The sequence below is a fragment of the Stegodyphus dumicola genome, chromosome 12 (genome assembly GCF_044657685.1).
Source record: "Stegodyphus dumicola isolate Sdum_Otavi_A_Nest chromosome 12, ASM4465768v1".
In the NCBI taxonomy this organism is placed as follows: Eukaryota; Metazoa; Arthropoda; class Arachnida; order Araneae; family Eresidae; genus Stegodyphus; species Stegodyphus dumicola.
The window spans coordinates 48,653,340-48,677,629 of NC_140779.1; the positions used below are offsets into that span (position 1 = coordinate 48,653,340).

The 24,290-nt window shown below is 36.0% G+C and overlaps 1 protein-coding gene and 1 long non-coding RNA gene across 15 annotated transcripts in view; one reads left to right on the top strand and one right to left on the bottom strand.

Annotated features, from left to right (window-relative positions):
• The window catches only part of LOC118203570 (uncharacterized), a 133,669-nt gene that overhangs the window by 94,875 nt on the left and 14,504 nt on the right, over nt 1-24,290 (top strand). The gene's annotated exons all lie outside the window — the stretch shown is intronic.
• The window catches only part of LOC118203569 (phosphatidylinositol-3,5-bisphosphate 3-phosphatase MTMR14-like), a 143,603-nt gene that overhangs the window by 87,283 nt on the left and 32,030 nt on the right, over nt 1-24,290 (bottom strand). For 2 of the 7 annotated variants that reach the window (XM_085827704.1, XM_085827701.1), the window contains exon 1: nt 10,433-11,425. The exons of 3 other annotated variants lie outside the window; for them this stretch is intronic. The gene's annotated coding sequence lies outside the window, so the exon portion shown is untranslated. Of the gene's footprint in view, nt 1-7,971; nt 8,192-9,722; nt 11,427-24,290 lie in introns of those variants that run through there. 2 more of the 7 variants (XM_085827703.1, XM_085827702.1) reach the window with 2 other exon arrangements.

The window sequence follows — 24,290 nt, forward strand, 5'->3', positions numbered from 1 at the left end:
GATGTAAGCTGAAACTTTGGCTTGCTGAAGTCGCTCTTCAAGTCTGAGGACATCTTCCGCTGTTTTACAGTGTACGTCTATTCCACCCCTTTTGGTAGATGTAATTTTTTCCACTGCCACACCTAGCTGCATTATTGGAACCTTTGAATTAAGTTGGTTTCTTAGCTCTTCTGCAGAGACTTTACCCCGAGGCTGAATGACTAAACTTGGTTTCTTTGGTCGCTTTAATACGTCCGCAAAAGATTTGGGCATGTGCTCTGGTGGTAGATTGTTTGTGGTAGCTGTTGCAGATGCCGGATAAAGTAAATAATCTGTATTTACAGCTGCTTCAACTAATGGTAGTGATGTTTTATTTGTGGGGCCTTGCAAAGCGAGGGTCTGAAGAGCAGCAAGAGTATTAACTATATGCTCACGATCTTCCGTTGGTAGAAGAAACTTATTCCTCTCCTTTGACTTCACAATATTTGTGCACTCTTTAAAGATTAAAAAATGCACTTTCTCCTCATGGGTGGTTAAGTTTGACGGAATAAGTGTTGCCAAGTCTAGGCGACTTCAAATGTTGCAGTGCATGTATCTTTCATTTTTCATCGGATAAAACTAGCTGATCAGTAGGTGAGTCAGTGCGCACAATTGCAGTGTGTAATATGAAAATGGTTGAAAATTATAACAATAGAGTCAAGTAACTGCAGAGTTAAGATTTTCTGTCCTGCGAGAATAATTCCGAAGTCTTAAAAATAAATTAACTAAAAGGGGCCACGATTAAGGGGGTCAGAGGAAATGAAATTAATTTGGTGGAAAGAATTACTAAAAGAAAGTTTGTTTGGAGGCTCTACATTAATTAGAAGAGAAGAACAGGAGAAGTTAAAACACGGTTAATATGAGGGTGAAAAGAAGGGGAGTCAGAGAGAGTTGAGTGTGATGTCAGAAGAAAGGTTAAATTGAAAGAAGGGAAAGGGAGTTTGTCGAAAGGCTTATTGTTCGGAAAAGAGAGACTAGCGGGGAAAAAATTGAAAAAAGGGTTAGCTGACGAGGGTTGTTTGGGGTAGAGACTGGAGTGTGATGAAAGATATTAGTTTAAGGCGAAAGATGGAGGTTTCTAGATTGCTCTAGGTTTATAAGAATAGATATGAAAGAAATAAAAATGAATTAAAAGGTGATGCAAAATACGAGGTGTTTGAAGGGAGATGAGATGAGTGATTAAAAGAAAAGGGAAAATTAAATAATTGGATTGGATTAGTTAATTATGGCAAAGCACACGAGGGCTATCTGCCTAAAGGGAGGGATATCTTCGTGGAGGACTTTCTAAGGGAAACTGGCTCGTATACACGTTACACATGGGGAAAACCACGAAAACGCCCATGCAGGCAGCGCGTTCGCGGAATTCGAACTACCAGTGTTCAGCGTCTTTACCGCTCGGCCGCTGGTGGGTCGGAAAATAAATTAAAATTGGATGGAATTCATTACGAAACTCTAGGTTGATATAAAGGCAAGCTATCAGAAAAATAAATTGTATTAATGGCTGTTAAAAATGATTAAAAAGGGGGGTAGAGGCTTGAATTAGTGTTAACAATATGCTGGCTGTCTACAGACAGGAAAAACTAATGAGAAGTCTGAAAAATGTGGTTAGTGGGTGCTGAAACTGATAGGGAGAAATAAGAAAAATAGTGAAAATAAATCTAATTAAAACAAATTAAAATGCTTAACAGGCAGGAACAATTAGTGATGAGATGCTGAAGTTTAACACAATAGAAGATGAAGTGGATCAATTAAGGTACTTGTGTATAGTACAGAGTTTGGAGACCTTTTTTTTTTTTTTTTTTTTTTTTTAGATTTTTAATATATATAATAAAAATAAAATAAAAATGAAGAATATAAAAAAATCAGATATTAAAAAACTTTAAAAAAATTAAGAACTTTTTTTAGAAAGAAAAAAAAAATAATTAAAAAAATAGAGGGCTTAGGGTAATTTTGGTAGCAATAAAATAAATGCATATTGTCCAGCTGCATTAAAAGTAACAGAACATACAGATGGCAAATGTTTAGTGTCATATCATAAAATACATATTGGGCATCAGAGTGATTTAGGTCACTTATATTTAACAACATATGAAAGAAAAAATATTGTCTTAAAGATAGCAGCAAAAATTCCTCTGGATAATATTTTAGATGAAATTAGAAATTCTATATCAAATGCTGGGCTTGAGAGGCAGTGGCGTAAATAAGGGTATGCAAAGAATGCCGTCGCATATGGGCCCGAAGGCTTAGGGGGCCCTTGAATGTCCTGCTGAACTCCGTTTATATGCTTAAATTTAAAAGACGATGGAGTCTTTTATAAATACTATATAGTAGAACCGTCTTCTTTTAAATTTCCAGGGGCCTTCTGCGTCATATGACACAGTTAGAGGGCTCTTGAAAGCAGATAAAAAAGCTGAATTCAGTGTTACATACACCAAAACTTGAACTCAATACAGCAGAAAAGCTATATGCTTTTATTTTGAATCTCTTCTAGAGGAGAACTTTCGCCGCCCAAACGGTACAGTGGTTAGCGTCGCTCACTGCCGTGCCGGAGATGGGAAGAATCCCGGACATGGCAAGCCATAGATGTTTGTAAATGTACAGTGTCGGTGCGGCAAGGCGGCATTCTAAATATGCGGCGAGTCGAAAGTTCTCTTGTGTTGTTTGGGGGAAGGGGAGAGGAGTGGGAGACCCTGGGACCCGTCTCCCCAGGGTGCTTTCCATCGAAATTGGGGACGGAACTGAGCAAAATCGCACTGTCACCTGTAAGGTGCTCAAGCCTGTTGCAAAGGCCAGGCGTTAACTAGCGTTCCTTACCACAAGGTATTTCGTCGGCTTGGGCTCTGATGTTACGGCAACTGAGCATAAGTAACAACTATAGCGGGAGAGCTTTCAAGTGATACCTGGGAACAGACTGTTTCTCGGGTTTATTGTGAGAACATGTCCTTAATTTTTTGAAGCCAGCATGTGACAAAGACGGCCAAAATGAAAGACTCTTGAAGTCCACTAGAATTTCCACTTTTAGTAAACGATTTTATATTGTAGCCATATGTCAAATTTTCTCGTAAATACAAAAAGAGTGAGTTGGTTGAGGGTAAGAATTAATACTTTTCTTGCGCACTACACCAATTATTGTTTTAAAGCTTGGTTATGCAATTAATTTATTTACATAAATCTTATGATAATGGTTTATCTCGAATAAAAGTTAAAAAAAGGTTAAAATCATATCTTCTTTTCCTTGCTTTCTATTCATGTTTCCTATTTCTTTCACAGCTTTTTCACTTTTTCTCGTTTGTCAGACTGAAATAGTTTATAACTCTGACGCGCATTAATATCAATACTAGTGTCCGTGTACATAATTTTATGCTAATGAAATCTTATTCGAATATCTAAGCAGTTAATATTTATATTTAATTTTTTTTTGTTTTACTTCAATATATGGTAGTTTATCCGCACAAATGTTATGTATAAATTACTATTTTTTTTTATTATTTTAAAAGCACTTTCATGCATTAAAGCTTTTCTCAGCATCAAAGTGTATGAAAATTAAAAAATGAAACGGCGTGGCGATTCAGTATCGGCGATTACAATGAAAAGCCGAAGAAAACAAATCTTATTTAATCTAAAAACCTAAGTAAGGCAGAGTACATTCTTTCTTATGATCTAAAGACCTCATTTTAAACACATGCAAGTTAATTTGCATTCTGGCATAGAAACGGAAAAAAAAAAAAAAAAAAAATGACAGCAAGGTCTAAGGTCTAAATCATAAAATAACTAGTTAATTATCATACAGGAACTCTAAGACTTACCTAAATAGAAAAAATAATATAAATCATGTATTAAATTTATATTATTATTTCTTCTCTAAACCAATAACTGAGAGATTAAAATGTTTCTAGCAAAAGTTAAGAACTGCAGTATAGTTAGGCATTTCTGGAGAACATTAATATCATATTTTGTTTTACGAAGCAAAATTAGTTGTGCATTGATTTAAACAAAAACATGAAGTGTAATTTAATTCACTTCTAAATTATCGCTTGCTAAATTTCCTAATTTTTTATTTACATTTTTGAAAGCTGTCAAAGATGAAAAGAGCGATTTCTAGTCCAGATATTGTTTTCCTTATAGGCTCGCGAAGTTTACATACTGTTTGTTCATACGTCGATTATATCAAAGGCAGAGAGCGCTGTCTACCTAGTGAAAAGAATGGCCTCTGAAAGAAAAGTTGCTGCGCACCTTCACGAATGCGCATTATTTTGTATCTAATAGGACTTTACACAAAGATTTGAAAATTGAAACTGTCATAGAGCATCTTCATCGCCTAAACTCCAGCTTTTTCCAGAAAGCAGTTACATGCTCTCACATGACAAAATTACATGTATTTGACTACATTCCACTACCGGAAGATAAAGAGTTACGACCGCTGGCAGCCCACCTAGCCAGAGATCTGAACTTTCCTACATAAAGTAGAACATTTCTGTATATAGTTGTACATATTGTATATAGCTTTTATGAATACTTTTCTTATTATTTCATCGAAACTTCTATATGATTTCTGATCTTCCAAACTGCATTTTTGTCACTGTAACTCTATATTTGCAAATGTATGCCTTTGAGAGTTTGTATTCTTACAAACTCGTTCTGTCATGTAGTATACTTTCACAGTATCTTATCTTAAAATCTCATTATTGCTTTACCTTGCACAGCTCCGTCTGCGGCGCGTCTTCTTGTCTGGCCTAATTCCTAGGCTTCCGGCATCTTGCTCGCCCCCCTTCTGCCTCACCTCATTCTCTTAACTCCTACCACGTCAGACTTCTTACCATCATGTGCCTACTGGCTCTCCTATAAGCTGGAAACAGCGCGCTTCACGCGCTACTCCAGCCATACTTGTTCGGATCGGATCGGATTCGTATTGACTTACATAGAAAAAAAAAACAACAAAAATGTTAATGCAATTTAGATCAGACCATTATCTCGGTTTCGTACCTAGGATGAACTACTGCTGTTCAGGGCTAATCAATTTGGCCACTTGGCTGGGAATTTACTGTATTGATGAAACTGCCTTAATTTTAGCTCGCGTAGATGATAGGTAATGGAATATTAAGAGTAAATAAATGATTTAAACTTATGTTTAGATAAGAAATGAACGTAAAGAAAAATGTAAAATAAATTGCTTATAATTTTAAGAAACAATACAGAATATATTCTTTTAAAGAAGGCATAAAATACTTAATGATATTATTAAACTTTTCTTCTTAATTTATTAAACGATTTACTCTATTCATACGACTTTTTATTTATAAACTAGAATATTAAAAATCTTATAAAATGGAGAAGAATCCTTTAAATGGGGCTCAAAAAAGAAAGAAGAAAAAAGAATTATGCGATGCTTTTTGAATGGGCAATGAAGAAAATTTCCCAAAACTACCATGAGAACAAATTATTCTTTTTATTTTAATGTAAAAATCTCTCCTGGTATTTCATACCTGGATTTGTTTTCTTCTGATATATTGCTTTAATTTCTTGGACATATTTTAATATGCATGTATATATACGTTCTTACAGATGTCACAAAAAATATTCCAGGCCGTATATGTACGGCCTTGCCGCTTGAGGGTTTTAAATGGGGCATCAGACTGTTCGAATATAATTTTAAGAATTATTAAAAACGTACCAGAAAATATTTTAACTGAAATCACTGAAGAAGGCGAACTATCAGAAAATATTTCAGCTACAGTGATGAAATGCCAGACAATATTCCAACCTCTTTTAGAGATGTAAAATATGAAAGATATCCATCCAATTTTGGTCATTATCCAGAAGTTCTTACAGAGGATAAGAAAGGATTTATATAAAATTTTGGCCTTTGTAGATTAAATGATGCCAAATCTCCCCAAAATAAAGACAGCAGATCATTTTCTTCTGTTCATTATACAACGATTAATAACACCGTTTTAAAGACAGATTTTACTTTCTTATTCACTTGAACTCAACACAGACTATTGCAAACCATGTCGGTTAATTTCGAATAAGGGCAGATGTCATCGACAGGAATACAGGACTGGCAAATATTACCCATACTGGGGTGGGGAAAGCGCGAGAGAAGTTTTTATCATATCGCAAGCTGTAAGCAAATAACTGTAAAGGTCAAATATGGGAAAAATCTGTAAAAGATGAAATCAATTTCAGTTAATTTTAGAGAGATTAAATCCAGATAACTTTAGCAAAAATAACAATGGTTACATACATAGCGAGTTTTTTATCTGCTGTCACATTATTGGAAGAATATGACATTGCAATGAATAACATTATAAAAATGCTCTCAAGCGCTGTTAAATATTTGAATTCTACATCATAAAATGAGTTAATTGATTGTTTAAGTAGTATTTGTTTGAAAACAAAGCTTTTGAATGAAATTAAAATTTTCTTCTTTATTTCTTTGTACGAATATCGCATATAAAGTAATCGTAATCGCAAAAAACTTCAGTTATCATATTTCAATGGAAATATCCATTTTGACCATTCCCGAATCCATCTGGGGCTCACCAGCGGCCGAGCGGTAAAGTCGCTGAACGCTGGTAGTTCGGTCCGAGGCTCGAATCCCCTGAATAGCGCGGCTGCATGGGTCTTCGTAGTTTTTCCCCATGTGTAACGTGTTTTCGAGCCAGTTTCCCTTAGAAAGACCTCCATGAAGGCTCCCTTTCCCTAGGAAAATAGCCCTCGAGACTTTGCCGTAATTGCATAAACCAAACCGAATCCACTTTGTTTTTTTTTTTTGGAGGGGAGGCGGTGACATCTGTACGTACAGACACAATAAAGGACTCTTTTTCCAAAACGGATTCAAAAGGGATTTTTTCTCGACGTTTGTACGTTCGCATGTACGTACATATGCATACTTGCATCGCATAACCCAAAAACGATTAGCCGTAGAGCGTTGAAATTTTTCACATGGGGCTGCTATAATATCCATTTGTGAACTTCTCTTTTTTTATTGCAATTGGCAGTGTACATATACATATATATCGACCACCTTACCCGGCCTTTATTTTCACAATCGTTGGTAAATTATTATTTTCCCATATATGACTATTATTTTCACAATAGTCATATCTTCCCATTACAGAAGTGTTTTAAAAGCAAAAAATGCTTTGGCTATGTCAAATAAAAAAAAAAAAAAAAAAAAAAAAAACTTAATTTTCGACAAATAGCGAAATTTAACTTTTTATTCAGTCTACCAGTTCCTATACTTGGGAAAGTTTTTTAGTCGTTATGAAAAATAAATTAGAAGAAGTTTGCCTCCCGTACGACAAAAATTAGCCGGGATATTTAATTCATAATTTGCAATTTTTGATGTGATTTGAACTTAACTTGAGGGATCGGGTAATTAAGTTAAAATTATTCAAGGAAATAACTTTAAATGAAATGCTGCAAAAAAGTATAATTTAATAGGCGATACAAGAAAGTCATGTGTCTCCATATTAGATATTTAACTGTTCAACCTGATCTAATAAAAACTATTATCAAAATGTTGGTTTCTGGAAACCTCGATTTTTTTTTGGGGGGCGGTTAGTACTGTAAATTTATTGGGGCGGGGGCAAGAGATTTTTTTCATAGGGGCCCTAGAGTTCTAGTTATGCCACTGTTGAGAGGGTTCATTTACTTACAAAAAAGATTTACATAATGTCGAAAAATCTTTCAATTTGCCATCTAATTATGTGAAACATGAAAATGATTGGGTCAGTGTAAATATTTGGGTATGTGAAATGCAAAGTTCTGAAAATCCATGCATTTTATTTTATGAAACCCAGGGATCAACATGTACACAATATTCATTTTTAAAAGAAAAGGATTTTGTTTTGATAATTATAACAGAAGCCCTAGGGGAGATACTAAAAATGCATTGATGGTACACATGGTGGTGAATGGATACGGATTACAACTAATAACTTTACTTACAATAGATGATTTGCGGCAAGGATTCCTGTGTGCTTTTTAAATTTCTAATCGATGTGACCAATCAGTGCTATCAATTTTTTTCATGTACTAAAGAAAAAGTTGGGCAAATACAACCACAAATATTTATGTCTGATATGGCTGAATCTTTTTTTAATGCTTGGAAATCTGAAATGGGTTTATCATAGAAACGTCTTTTTTGTGCATGGCATATTGATAGAGCCTGGAGGAAAAAAAAAAAAAAAAAGTGCTGAAAAAACAGTCAAAAACATATAAAATTATTAGATCTCTCTTAAAAGAACAAGACATTCATACTTTTCATACACTGACAGAAGCAGCAATAAAATTACTTAATCCTGACACTATTGAATTTGCAAATTAACACTACTGAACTTTGAAACATATTATTTACAAAATACATCCGGGTGGGCATACTGTCACAGTGGTATTAACCCAAACACGCACATCGAACGAATCACTGAACATTAAAATATGTTTATGTTCATGGAAAAAAAATTACTTAATCCTGACACTATTGAATTTGCAAATTAACACTACTGAACTTTGAAACATATTATTTACAAAATACATCTGGGTGGGCATACTGTCACAGTGGTGTTAACCCAAACACGCACATCGAACGAATCACTGAACATTAAAATATGTTTATGTTCATGGAAAAAAAATTACTTAATCCTGACACTATTGAATTTGCAAATTAACACTACTGAACTTTGAAACATATTATTTACAAAATACATCCGGCTGGGCATACTGTCACAGTGGTATTAACCCAAACACGCACATCGAACAAATCACTGAACATTAAAATATGTTTATGTTCATGGAAAAAAAAGTTAAAGAGATTAGATAAGGTCATATCTCACATAGTATTGTGAGATTTGTAACAGATAAAATCACTGATCACTTAATTACAGCAAATAAAGATAAAGTGATAAGTAAGATATGTGATTTAAGAATCAGACATAAAACAAATGAAATACTGTCTTTACAAGAATAGAGAATGAGAATGGGTGGTCTCTTTCAGCAACATATAGTACAGAACTATAAACTATACACGAAAATATCAAAACTTGTGCATGTCACACACAGTGCACTGAGTGTAATATATGCGTTCACCGATATATATGGAGCTGTATTGATTCAGCGGTGGATTATGTGCAAACATATGCATTACTTACATCAGCACACTAGAAATACTACTACTTATACAGATACTGCAACTATAATACATAATAAATTCTCCACTTATTATAGATGATGAAAATGAATTAATTTTGAATAAAGTAGCCAAAAAGAATCACAGACCCTGTCACTGGAACACAGAAAGAATTAGCTAAAACAAACATGCTTAGAATTAGTCGATTCCTTTAAATCTGACAAACAATGTGATGAATTACACAAGATTCTAAAATCAGCACTATCACAACTAGAAGCTGTTGATATGTTAAATACACAAGAAATACATTTCCCAACTGCTAATAAAGATAATAAAAATATAACCTAATAAAAATATAATACCCCAAACCTGTCACCTAATAAAAATATAATACCTCAAAGATTCTCAAATACAAAAAGGAAAAGGAAACTGACCAAAACTTCTACAGTAACTTCACAGAATGAAGACAATAATACAATACAAAAAATTATTTTGGATCACAAAAATTTTATCTACAGTCCCACTGAAGAATCTTAACACATCTAATATATATTTTAACAATAGTTATTAGTACCTATTCACAATTCTTTTTGCACATCTTTATCATCTAAAATATCTTCCTTTAACTGCCTGTGAGTGTTTTACATTTTTTATGCACCAAACGATACTTTTTTCTTATTTATATAATACTTTGTCTCTCTCTCTCATTCTTCAGAACTTCTCTTTAATAATAAGATAATTACAACTCTTATCCCTTAAATGATGAAGAACAATACATGATGCAGAAGGTCAGAACTGGGTCTTGAACCTTTATCTCTGATGCTCATGATAGGTTGAATTATTCTGTAATTATTGAGAATTGTTCCTCTTCTTTGCCTTACTGCCTTTTTTGTTTCACAAGGCCAACAATATCAAATATTATCTATACAATCAATCATTCTTTGACTTTTATACTGTTCAGCCAATAGATTATTACCAATAGTTTTAATGCACATAAATATATTTTGGTGGCATTGAATCATTCCCAAATTTGAACTGCAGTATTTCTCTGCTATTTAATACTTGTCAAGTTTCAACCACATATACGTTAACATGTTGTGCACTGGCCATTTTATTATGTGTAGAATTGTTTAAAATTAACTGAACATTGTAACAATCTCATCACAATTTAAAAATCACATCACAGTTTTGTGAATTGCCACATTTTTATTTTGCGGTTGTAATTATTAATAACATTAATAATAGACACCTTAAGATTTTTATGTACTAACTAGCTTTACATACCTTTAATAAGGCTTAGTTCTACATTCTGTACATTCGAAATTTATGCCAATCAGTCCTCCACCTCACTCATATTGATGTCAGCATAACTTTGGACCATGATGTATAGATGAATAAATGAATAAATCAGGAATTCTTCCTTTATATATCGATTTATAATAAATCATCTGAACAATAAGGTGCAAAAGGGAAAACATAAATCAAAATAATATATTATTTGATAGGAAATAACCCATAATCAATATCTAACATGGGAAGCACTTCCGCTGGCAACCCGGTACATGTAAACATCGCGAACTTTGGCGATAATAGTTCAAACCTGGTAACCCAGCAGATTCTGCCTATTCGCTTGTTCGAAGGTTGCAACCATTCCTCTTGCGTTCATGTTGTTGAATTATCACTGTTTGCAGATTTATATTATTCTTCTCTTATTATTATTATTTTTTTATTATTTTCCACGTTATTTTTTTAAAAAATTTTAACAACGAATAGAAAGAAATATTTTCGTATAATTAAACAAGTTTTCGTAGATACATGCCGGTTTTCCTTCGTCAGTTCGGGATGAAAGAAAGAAAATATGGCGGGAGGGGTGAATGCTAATTTGTAACACGGAATGTACATGTGCATAAGAAAAATATTGTAGAAAAATAATAAAAGAAATTGATATACACTGAGTAATGCGCACCAAGTTCGCAACATAATAATAACTTGGCGCCGGTGTCAGCTGATTCTTTCTGCGTGCCGCGCTCCTTGACATAAACACGCTGCGCGTGAATCTGCGCAAATGATCAAATGATCAGGGAGGAATCAGGAGGAAACTAGTATCCGAGGGGCTACGCTTGTTTCAAAGTCTGTTGAAGAGGGAAGCACGGCCAACTGGAGAATACTTGATTCCCTAAGGTCACGGATACTTAGATACTTAATTTGTTTGATACTGGGCTTCTACTGCACAGGGGCAGTACTTCCCAGTAGCATGAAAGAGATCCCGAGGGAACCTGGCATTAATGGGAAATCAAGTAGATCCTGAAGCAGGAAATCTTGAGAGGATGCTAGGGAGAGAAAAAAGCGATGTGAATTTCAGCAGGTGTCGCCATCTGGTGGTGGCGAATGTGGTGACAGAGTCAGGGTAATCTGCAAGAGATGTAAAATAAAAATTTTTTAACTTTTATGCAGGTCCTTATAATGTGCGTGCAAGGTGTGATGCTTCTTTGGCGAAATGAAGCAACTCCAATGATGGAACACAGCAATAACTTTTATTTAACACTAAAAAAAATGGCGACATACAAACAAAAAGAGAAAACATATTCCATCATTTAAAAATAAATTACATTCTTCGTGCGAGAGTCGCACGAGGCACTCGAGTCTGGTTTCAAATATTGCCATTCACAAATACCTTAATGTTCATCTATTTAAATTATTTAATCTACAAGATTTTAATATTATTTAAAGCTTTTACAACCTCTCCCCCAACGGAGAGACTTTTACCGAAGGGAAAGTTCTGTAAATTTCGAAAGTTTGTAAGCTCGGCTTGCTCGATTGCTTAAAGAGAAAAGGTTATTTCTCTTATAAATTTCTAAATTTCAGGCCAAAAAATTTTAAGTTTTAAACAATACTTTAACACCACATTTAAAAAGAAAGAAATGGTGAACGTTCAAATACATTAGTTGAGCATACATTAAATAATAAAATTAATTCTAAACGTGGTTACATACACTAAGAGTTACATTACTTAATTCTACTCAGAACATCTACGTTCTTGTACAAAAATCCTTTGCGATGAATGACCTTAAAATTATAAGGTTGTAATGAGAGTGCCCAGCGCATCAATCTAGAGTTACATTTGGCGTTGGATTGTAGCCATACCAAAGGATTATGATCAGTTTGAATCAAGAATTCTTGCTGACCATCCAGATAAAAATGCAGTTTCTTGATAGCGTAGATGATAGCAGCGCACTCCTTTTCAGTAGTACAATAATTCTTTTCAAACTTAGTAAATTTTTTGCTTATATACAAGATAGGATGTTCACGTTGTTCATCATCTAATTGGCATAGTACTATACCCATGCCATTGTCTGAGGCATCGGTTTGTATAATAAACCTTTTATCAAAATCGGGAGCATACAGAATTGGTTTCTTGCATAGCAACTCTTTTAAATTTTTAAAAGCTTTGTCACATATTTCAGACCATTGTATATTTCCTTTTTTTGTTACCCCCTTCAAAACGTCCGTGAGGGGTGAAGCAATTTCTGAAAATCTCGGTATGTACGGGCGATAATACCCTACCAGTCCTAAGAAAGCACGTACTTCTGTTTTGGTTTTAGGTGTAGGATACTCCTTTACAGCCAGGATCTTTACTTCATCCGGGGTTCGTTGTCCTTGTCCCACAACATGGCCTAGGTATCTCACTTGATCTTGTGCAAATTTACATTTTGATGGTTTTAGTCGTAAATTTGCTTTCTGTATTCTTTCTAGAACAGAAGTTAAGTTTTTAAGGTGCTCTTCCCAGTTTTCTGAGTAAATGGCAATGTCATCCAGGTATGGTACAGCGAAACCTTCGCATCCAGCCAGGACTTTAGTCATAACTTTTCTAAAAAAATATGGGGAATTTTTTAATCCAAAGGTTAAACGTAGAGGCCTGAAACTTCCAAAACTAGTTACAAATGTTGCATATCTTTGGGCTCTTTCTGTTAACGGAATTTGCCAGTAGCCTCTAGATAAATCTAATAGGGTAATATATTTTGCTTTTGCTACAGTTTCGATATGTTCTTCAATATTAGGCAAAGGATAGTATTCAGTTTTAGTAACAGCATTGAGTTTACGATAATCAATACAAGGCCGAGGATCCTTTGATGAAGATTCTATCAAAATCATGGGAGATGTATAGTCCGATTCTCCCGGCTCTATAATTTTAAGATCGAGCATTTTCTGTATTTCCTTTTTGAGAATTTCAGTCTGTCGGGGTGACAGTCTGTATGGCTTTATTTGTATTGGTTCGTTATTTAATAGCTCAATATCGTGACAAACTAAGTTTGTTAGTCCAGGATTATTTGAAAAACAACAGGAATATTTCCATAAAATCTTTCGTAAATCTTCTATTTGCTCGGATTTCAACCTTTTCTCGAGTTCATTCTCCTCTATGATGTCCGAGAAATTTAATATACTTGGATTGGAAGGTAAACGAGGAATGTCCATTTCTAAGTCTCCTTCCACTTCAGTTATCATATTAATCATTTCTGGTCTTTTGTAATATGGTTTAAGCATGTTAATGTGATATACTTGATTTGGCTCATTTTGTTCCTCGAAACTTACAATATAATTGGTTTCTGAAATTTTCTGCTCTATTTTTTCAGGTCCTTTCCACTGTACTTCTAGTTTATTTTGACGATTCGCTGATAAAACAAGAACTAAATCTCCTCTAGTAAATTCTCTTTTGACTGCGTTTCGATCGTACCATGTTTTCCTCCGTTGTTGAGCTTCTTTCATGTTTTCCACGGCAAGTTCTTGGCATTTCTTCATTCGATTAATAAGTTCGAAAACGTAACTGACAACATTATTACTTTCTTGAATCGGTTCTAGCCACTGCTCATAAAGTAAAGTGACTGGCGTTCGTAGGTTTTTGCCATGAACTAATTCTGCTGGTGTAAAACCAGTGCTTTCGTGTGTGACTGTTCTGAGAGCAAAAAGAACTGATGGTAGATAATTCTCCCAATCCGAAGTCGCTCCTATACATACGACTCTTAACACCCTTTTTAGCGTTCTATGGAATCGCTCAACGGGATTACTCTGCGGATGAATGTTTAATGCCGAAACGCTCCAAAAATTCCTCTGTCAAAGCACTGACGAAAGAGGTCCCCTGATCTGTTTGGATCACTTTTGGGAAACCCATACGACTGAAAATATGTAAGAAAGCATCAATCACAGATGGCGAAGAAATGTCTGTCACCGCTACAGCATCTGGATATTTGGACGACATACACAGAGCTGTAATAATATATTGTTTTCCAGTCTTTGAAATAGGTAGCGGACCAACGGCATCGACATTTATTTTAGTGAATATTTCGGAAATTACTGGTACTAGTGTCATTGGAGCCTTCTTTTTGTCATTTCCTTTTACAGCGCGCTGACAAGCATCACAGGTTCTTACAAAATCTTCAGTTTCTTTGTAACACCTCGTCCAGTAAAAGTATCTAGCAAGTCTGTCTTTGGTCTTTTTGACACCCAAATGACCAGAAGTTCCTTCGTGGCACATCTTTATAATTGACGGCTTGTGTTTTTCAGGTATAACGACAAGCTGTCTTTCAAAGCCCATTTTATCCGTCGTTTTTTTAACTAAAAGTTCTTTTCCTGTCAGACTATAGTTCTCATTTTTGCATGTACCTTCTTTAACTTCTTGGATGATTTTAGACAGTTCCTTATCAGCAAGCTGAAGTTGTGCAATTTCTTCTGAGTCAATGTTTACCAGTTTCATGAGAGTTTCATCTTCCGAATTTAGCTCCGGTAAATTATCTTCTTCTTCAAAAACATCTCTGGATGCTTTATTTTCTTCCTTCATCGGTTCCAAGATCTTCTCTTCGGCTATTTCTCTTTTCTTTTGAGTTCTAGTAGAGACAGCATTAACCTGGTGAGGACAACTATCAGGTTCCTTTCCTTGTTTATTCAACAGTGCAAAAGTTCGATTGCCTAATAAATACCTTCCTTTGTCGAGTTCATTTCTAATAATTGCAGCCTTAGTTATTACTCGCCCAAGATCGCAATTTAGTTCGATCTCAGCCAATGGTAAACAGGTTGGATTCAAATCTAATGGCTGTTGCACCCACACATTTTCACCTGTCAGCATTTCCGGCGTGATGTATTTGCGACAAACTATATCAATACTAGCACCTGAATCCCTTAATATAGGAATTTTATGACCATTTACGTAACCCATACTAGTATAAGGTAATAGAAATTTATCCTCTGGTTTTGCACTAATTCTGTTAAGATTAGCAGGAGATTCAGTACTATTCTTAAGTTTTGGACATTGGGGTCTTAAATGTTGATAGGACCCACACTGATAGCATTGTGGCGTTTTTCGTTTTTCATATTTATCATCTGGACGTGGACTTCTAGGTCTATGAAACCAGCTTTTCGAATTAAATCCTGATGACAATTTTTTTTCAGTTTTATTTTTATTATCTGAACTCAATTTACCTTGAGTTAGTGCATTGTATCTTTCTTTCTGCCGATCCACAACAGGCCTCTTTTGAAAGTTTCCGCAAACGTTTTCATAGGCATCAAGTTTTTCAGCTAATTTTTTTGATGAAATCATCTCTACCCATTCATCAAGAAAATGATCTCGAATTTCAGGAGGAACTCGACGTTTAAGTTGGTCAAGCACCATTAAATCTAGCAACTGATCAAAAGTCTTAACTCCTAGACCAGTCACCCATTCCTTGCAATAATTTTCTATTTCATAATTGAAATCCACCCATGTAGATTTTTTGATGTTTCATAAATTTCTGCCTGAACTTTTTCCGGGCTTAATTTAAACCGTCTTAACAATAAATTTTTCACGTGTTCATAGTCTTTAGCTTTATAGGAGGGTTCTCTAGCTATTAACTGGTTACTTCGTAAGGAAGTAGTCCTAGTAAATGAGATACAAATTCTTCTTTATCAATTTTAGCCCATTCTGCTTGCCTTTCAAACAATAGCAAATATAGACTGATATCTCCTTTCTTGTCATCGAATTTCTGCATAAGGTGACGCAGCTCCGTTTTCGGCCGGATCTGTCCGGTATTTTGAGACTTTGTCTCTGATTCAAGTCTTAATCTCTCTAATTCATACTGTTCGTTTCTTCTCCGCTCTTCTGCTTCTTCCTGTCTCCTACGTTCTTCTCTTTCCTCCCTCTCTTTCCGTTCTTCTCTTTCCTCCCTCTCTTTCCGTTCTTCTCTTTCCTCCCTCTCTTTCCGTTCTTCTCTTTCCTCCCTCTCTTTCCGTTCTTCTCTTTCCCTTTCCTCCCTCTCTTTCCGTTCTTCTATTATTGTGTCTAAAATTCTTTTAACGAAGACTTCATCATAATCTCTACTTTCAACAATTTTCTGTTTCAAATCATCTATTTTCAAATCTGCAGTCACATGAACTCCCAGTTCAGTTGCGAGATTTTGCAAATCTTCCTTACGAGCTCTTCCTAAGTAAGACATTGTTTCTATGTTTAAAATTAACGAACACTGTGTTCCTATATTTCCTCAAAATAGCTCAAAAATGAAATATTTAAATTATATGAAGTTCATTCTCTCTACCACATTAATTGTGATTAAAATAAGAATAATAACATAGAGCAATATATATATCTACCGTATGGACAACTAAAATGAATATTAAATATAATATCAAATACGGTAATAAAATAAGACAATTTATTATTAACAGGAAGTAATAATCTGGTATCACTAATATTGCGTTCAGTTATGAACTAATAAAATAAAGCAATTCCATATGAACAGGAAGTAATAATCTGGTATCACTAATATTATGTTCAGTGATGAACTAATAAAATAAAGCAATTCTTTATGAACAGGAAGTAATAATCTGGTATCACTAATATTATGTTCAGTGATGAACTAATAAAATAAAAATACGCACGATTATTCGATCTCGGTCGGTGCCTCCAAAATAATTAAGACTGTGATGCTTCTTTGGCGAAATGAAGCAACTCCAATGATGGAACACAGCAATAACTTTTATTTAACACTCAAAAAAATGGCGACATACAAACAAAAAGAGAAAACATATTCTATCATTTAAAAATAAATTACATTCTTCGTGCGAGAGTCGCACGAGGCACTCGAGTCTGGTTTCAAATATTGCCATTCACAAATACCTTAATGTTCATCTATTTAAATTATTTAATCTACAAGATTTTAATATTATTTAAAGCTTTTACAAAGGGAGTTGCGTAATTTTCGCAAATATTTTACGGCTGGGTATCGAACTGCAAGGTCACGGACAACCCCTGCTCTGCTACTTAAATGGGGAGGGAAGGCAGTCTTTGGCAGACATTCGACTGCTTGCTCCTGAGCGTGAAGGTGCTCGTCCCCTCGCTCTGCGTTTTCGCTGTTCTGCAGTATTAACCTCTCGTTTTTCTGAGTTTGACTATTTTGACTGAGAAACTGCTGTGCTTTCTCGATTGTGCATTCAGGTCAGCATGCAAACCACTATGTTTAGTATGCTGTAAAACGACCTTCTTTTACCCTGTGCTTTTTAAGCATAGACTTTCTGCATCTCACTACTTCATCAACCGGCATCATGGAACGTTTCCTGGACTTCATTGCAGCTGAGATTACTCAGCTGGAACTCCGTCAAGAAGACAAAGGTTTCCTTACCCCTGAAGAAACAAGAGACCTGAATTTGTTCAAAAAATTCCGAGCTCTTGCTGACCAGGAATTTGTGAACTCCAGAACACAGGACGACCGTGCTAAGACCAAAACTGATGACAACCCTGGCTTCCCGCCTCTCCCAAAGATCAACGCTCGACGTGCTGAGACTCCCGCCAGATCGGATGAGGACTTTACAAAATACAAGGCTTTAGATGTTAGCTCTGACTCCGATGGAGAACCCAAAGGAGACAGAACCAGACGCACCAGAAAACCTGCGAAAAAAGCTGTTGCACCCCTGGCTGCTGCGACTGGCACCCCTGGCTGCTGCTCCTGAAATTCCAAAGACTCACCCTGTTGCTGATCTCACTCCGAAACAGAATATGGACACAGACCCCGCCCCAGTGCAGACACCTCCAACCAATCAGAACGCTCCGATCAACAGTGCGAAAAAACTGCCGCCGATTATAATCAAAGACAGCAGATTCACATGGAATGACTTAAAAACGCTGTTTAATAATAAGAATTTTTCTCTGCACGATTTCTATGGAGAAAACATGAAGGACGGAATCAAGATTAAAGTGAAATTGCCCACCATTTATCGGGAAATGGTAAAAGTGTTAGAAGAAGAAGGCATCAGGTATCACTGCTATGCGCTTCCCGAATCTAAACATATAAAAGCTGTGATACGTAACCTCCCGTCTTACATGGACCCTGAGGAAATTATGATGGATCTAAAAGAACATGGACTCGACGTCGTGCGGGTCAACCAACTCACTATCAGGCGTAACGGAGAAGTTATTAAGCTCCCCCTGTTTCTCGTTACTCTCACCCGCAAGGAGAAAAACAAGGAGATACACCAGTTAAAATTTGTGCTGGGAATGAAGATTAGTGTTGAGAGGTACCGTGGCCGTAAGGGACCCTTGCAGTGTTATCGCTGTCAAGGGTTCCATCACGCCCAGTCGCACTGCAATCACGAACCACGTTGTGTTCGTTGCGGTGAACCTCATGAATCATTTAACTGTGACAAGGATAAGGCAACTCCGCGTTAATGTGCCAACTGTCATGAGATAGGTCATACAGCTAACTACAGATTATGTGTGCGTTTTCCAAAACCAAAAACCACTCCGGCTGTGAAAACGTTCTCTGATCGGGTAGTGCATAATAAAACTTATGCACAAGCTTTAAACACCGGCCTCGCTCCTGAATTTCTAACTGAAGCAAAACAAGTTGCAGCTGAGCTACGTATGCTTGTCTCTGCTCTAAAAGAAACTGGATTTACTCTGATGGCAAAATCAAACGTATCTCAAGATCATACTCCTGCAGCCCCTGTTAATGGCTAATTACATGAAAAAGTGTACTCCCGTACAAATAATGATATGGAATGCCTGCGGGCTACCCACCAAAATTACTGAACTGCACCATTTTTTAAGTGAGCATGATATTGACATTGCAATCATATCAGAGACTCATGCAAAAACATGACAACGCCTGAGAATTGCAAATTATAATTCATACCGCTGTGATAGACTTTCACACAAAGGGGGTGGTTTGGCAATATATGTGAAACGTAATTATGCATCTTGTCGTATATCTGATTCAAGAAATTTTAATTGTGAGCAAACTACTGTGTGTGTCACTCTTCCTTTGTTTAATAACATCAATTTTTGTACTGTGTATAACCCTCCAACGAATAGACTATGTGATAATTTTCTAAATAGCATTCTACCGGATGACATACCTACCCTTGCTGCCGGGGACTTTAATGCTAAGCATATAGACTCGAACTGTCGTCGAACAAACCTAAATGGTAAAATTCTCCATGAATATATTTTACAGCATCCGGTGGCGCTACGTGCCCCACCAGAATACACGCGGCTTCATAATAGAATTGAATTTTCTGATATACTAGACATTGCAGTCACTACAACGACTATCCCCGTTGCAATGGAAGTATTTCATGAATTGTCCTCTGACCACCTCCCCGTAATCGCAACATTAGGAGTGACAAAAACTTCTGAGTTCTCTACTAAGCGAATTACGAATTGGAATCTTTCAGCAATATCATGAAAAATTCACCTCCTCGACTGCAAAATCTCAATACCAAACAAGGCATAAACACCGTAATTAATGCCTTAAGTGAAAGCATTCAAGGTGCAATTAAGAAAGCCAGTACTGAAATTACTAATCGTGATAAGGCTTTCAGACTGCCCCTTAATATACGACAGCTTATGAGAGAGCGAAATAGACTCAGGAAATGTTATCATTTAACGTGGGACCCGGCACTTAAACGTTAAATAAATCGTAAAAATAAGCAAATTCAGAAGGCCATTAAAACCTTCAAAGAAGAACTATGGGATGATAAAATGTTAAATCTGGATTCTAGAGAAGGTACATTCTGGTCTTTAATCAAAAATTTTAAAACTTCCTTCACAAGTAATCGACCCCTCTATGACAGAGGTAATATTGCCATCTCCAATCAGGAAAAGGCAGAAATCTTCGCAGCACACCTCCAAGAACAGGTTTCGCCAAATGATTGGCCAAATGACTCTGATTTCGAATTAAAGACCCTCCTATGAGTGAGGGATTGGCTCAACGCCCCTTCAGTCAGACTTCCGATTAAATATGCCACTCCTACTGAAACGACTAATATTATCAAACACCTGAGACAAAAGAAATCTCCAGGAATTGATGAAATCAGCAATACAGCAATTAAAAATTTGCCGCCTAACATCATATGCAGCCTGACAAGTATTTTTAATGCTTGTCTTGCTCTTTCTTACTTTCCAACACCTTGGAAAATTGCTAAAATTATTTTACTACCTAAACCGGCTAAAGATCACACCCGACCAGACGGATATCGTCCTATTAGTCTACTGCCAGGCTTAGGCAAAATTTTTGAGAGAATTATCCTGAATAGACTGAAACCATATTTTCAGCATCTTCCGCCGGAACAATTTGGGTTCCGTGCTCACCTCTCAACAACGAAGCAACTTGTCCGAATAACCGAATTCGCTGGTGCAGCTCTGCACCGCAAACTTAATGTTGCTATACTCATGCTAGACGTGGCGAAAGCATTCGACCGCGTCTGGCATGAGGGCTTAATTGCTAAATTAATTGACCTTCAACTGGACAGAGAACTCATTCTGCTAATCCATTCTTTTATCAGGGATCGGACATTCAGAGTCTCGGTAAAAAATGAATTATCCAGCACTAAAATAATGACTAGCGGTGTTCCACAGGGTTCTGTGACTGGCCCTATACTCTATCTATTCTACGTTTCAGACTTTCCGAGATTGCATTTAAATCATAATTCTATGCTAGCCTGTTATGCATACGACACTGCCCTGGCAGTGAAGTCTGCTAACATCAATCATGCTATTCGGAAACTCCAAGACACTATTCCCTCCATAGAACAATGGTGTGGATATTGGAAGATACGAATTAACGCTCAAAAATCGCAGTTCCTACTCATAAGGAAAAGGAAGAAAAATGTTCCGATCAGGCAAAGTGTTTATCTTTTTAACGAGGCTGTGCCTATCGTGAAACAAGCCAAATATCTGAGCATCACCATCAACGACAAGCTCACATGGCAGCATCACATCCAACAAATCAGGGATAAAGCGATTAAAGTCATCAAATGTTTATATCCTATGATAGGGAAATATTCAAAACTTCCGTTGGACAAAAAACGACTTATTTATCTAGCCACAATCCGACCCATCATCACGTACGCTTCGCCAGCATGGACTACCGCTACGAAGGGTGAAATCCAAAAATTACAAGTTGGGCAAAACCAATTTTTAAGAATTATCACAAATGCACACCCGTATGTGAAGAACAAACGTCTCCATGAAGATTTAAAAATGGATACAATAGTGGAATATTTAAGAAGACCTAACACGGCATTTTATGACGCCGCTAAGGAGTGCCAACATATGGACATTTTCAACCTATTTCACTATGAAATTTTACACGAAGACAGGCACCTCCGTCCATATGCCGCTTTTCTACTCAGTGGAAACCAGGATTTTCCAACATAATTTGTGTTTTTAAGTATGTAGTACTCTGAAAAACTTATTTGACTTGTAAATAATGATGTTTAGAAATCTTAAAAACTTCAGATTTACAGCGCTACGATGCCTGGATACCTCATCGCCAACCAGATGTCTTATTGCTCATCACGTGACATTGGTCACACCCCCTGCATCTGCTATCCTGTCTCCACGAGAACTACGTTCGGCATTTCCTTACCTGCAGCGCTCCTAGAAGCACCAAAGTTCGATAGCCGGAACACAACCTGCGATTTTGCAGGTTAATCGCGGCAAATAAAGCAAGTTGGAATTGGAGTTCTTTGGCAGAGCCGACGCTACGGAATTAGGCAGGGGGAAACATGAAGAAGAAAGAATGAATAAAAAACTTAATAACTCTGATGCTATTGACGCTACTGTCAAGTATAGTACATCAAACTAAAGGAAATTCAAAGACCTACCTTTGCAGATGAGAATGAAGCCGATATTCTTGAAAGTACCAGAGTTATTGAAGAATCAATCCAGGAAAATGTCGCAAAAGTAGAGCTTGTTTCAAAGTTTGTAGAAGAGGGGAGCACGGCCAACTGGAGAATACTTGATTCCTGACGGACAACCCCTGCTCCGCTACTTAAATGGAGAGGGGAGGAAGAGCCGACACTACGGAATTAGGCAGGGGGAAACATGAAGTTTAAGAAGAAAGAATGAATGAAAAAGGTACTATTCCGTTTTGAGGACTAAAAAAAAAAAAGTATGCCCAAAAGCGCCAAATCTAGCGTACGCGCTGATTTCAGATTGCGTAAGTTTAGATAGTTCTATATTTTTTACGCCATTGAAATACTAGTTTAATTTTTAAATCCTTTTTTGATATCCTATGGATATAACAATTTGGGGAATTGCCCATGACGAAGAGTCTGCAATAGAATTTTGGGGAAAGTGCAGAATCATCCACTGCTTGACGCGTTTTTAAGAATTGCACATACTCGGTATCCATGTAAAATCGACCTATTTTCACTTCCAAAAAAATCCCAAAATTGCACAAAAATATCACTGCGCACACCTTTGACTTTATCTATGTACACATCGACCTTTTTTCACTTAAAAAGTAAAAGAAAATTGACAAAAATCCAATTGTTTTTACCCTTGTAAAAAGCGGCAAACAAATAAGTGGACGATTCTGCACTTTACCGATAATTTTTTCAAAGAAAAGGCATCATTCATTATAGAAAATTATGTTTGAACAACCAACGAGATGAAATTATGCTTTAGCGATAACTCGGTAGCGAAATAGCGATGCAGGCATCCATTCAGTTATGTTTAGCAATTTTTATATAAATTATAATAATGATCTGAAATAGTTATTTACTCTTATGCTTGCATTCAGTCATGTTTAGCCTTTTTTATATAAATTATAATAATAAAAATGTATTATATGAAATTAACCTTTCATTCTATATTAAAACAACAATCTTAGATAGTTATTTACTATTATACTTCCTTTCTTGCATTAGGGTTGCCGCAATTATTTTTGGCATCAACAATAGTTTAGCGATTTTTTACTGCCCTCAAAACCGAATAGTACCATGAAAAACTTAATAACTCTGAGGCTACTGACGCTACTGTCAAGTATAGTACATCAAACTAAAGGAAATTCAAAGGCCTACTTTTGCAGATGGGAATTTATTCTTGAAAGTACCGGAGTTATTGAAGAATCAATCCAGGAAAATGTCTCAAAAGTAGTTTTTACAAAAAACACTAATAGTACAATATCACAAAACACACTTACATAAAACTTGCATTGGAAGAGGCCGAAAAACACCTGATATCTGATGGTATTTTGAATGAAGGCGGATGCCTGCTGGAATTTGCGAAATGCTTTACGTTAAAAAAGCCTTTTTGATGATAGGAATTGCTGAAGGTGATAGAAAATTTCTAAAATTTCTTTGGTTTAATGAAAATAATGACTCCTTTAAGATTATGCAGATGTGTCGCGTAGCTTTCGGCTTGATTATATCTCCTTTCATTTTGGCCGCCACTATAAAATATCACATTCGAAAATATAAAGATAAAATGCCGGACAGTTTCCAAATGTTAAATTCTTCTGTCTATGTCGATGACCTATATTTTGGAGCAGGAACGGTTGAAGATGCATATCGGTTATCTGTAGATGCGGTTAATATATTTAAGGATGCTGGGATGAATTTCAGAAAATTAAGAACTAATTCTATCTTTGGAACCCCAAAATCTTCAAAAAATTGTCATTTCGGGATTTTTGCATTTTCAAATTCTCTACACTTTTATCTTTCTAAAAATACCATTTTTTAATCTCTATGAAAATTAGAACTGTAAAAAAATCTAGTTTTAATTTGTCATCTATTGCTTTGATCAATGAGGATTTTAACATAAAAACGCGTTTTTCTCCAAACGTGATATTTTTATACTCGATGTACCTTTTCTCAGGAACTACTGCTCACAGGTATC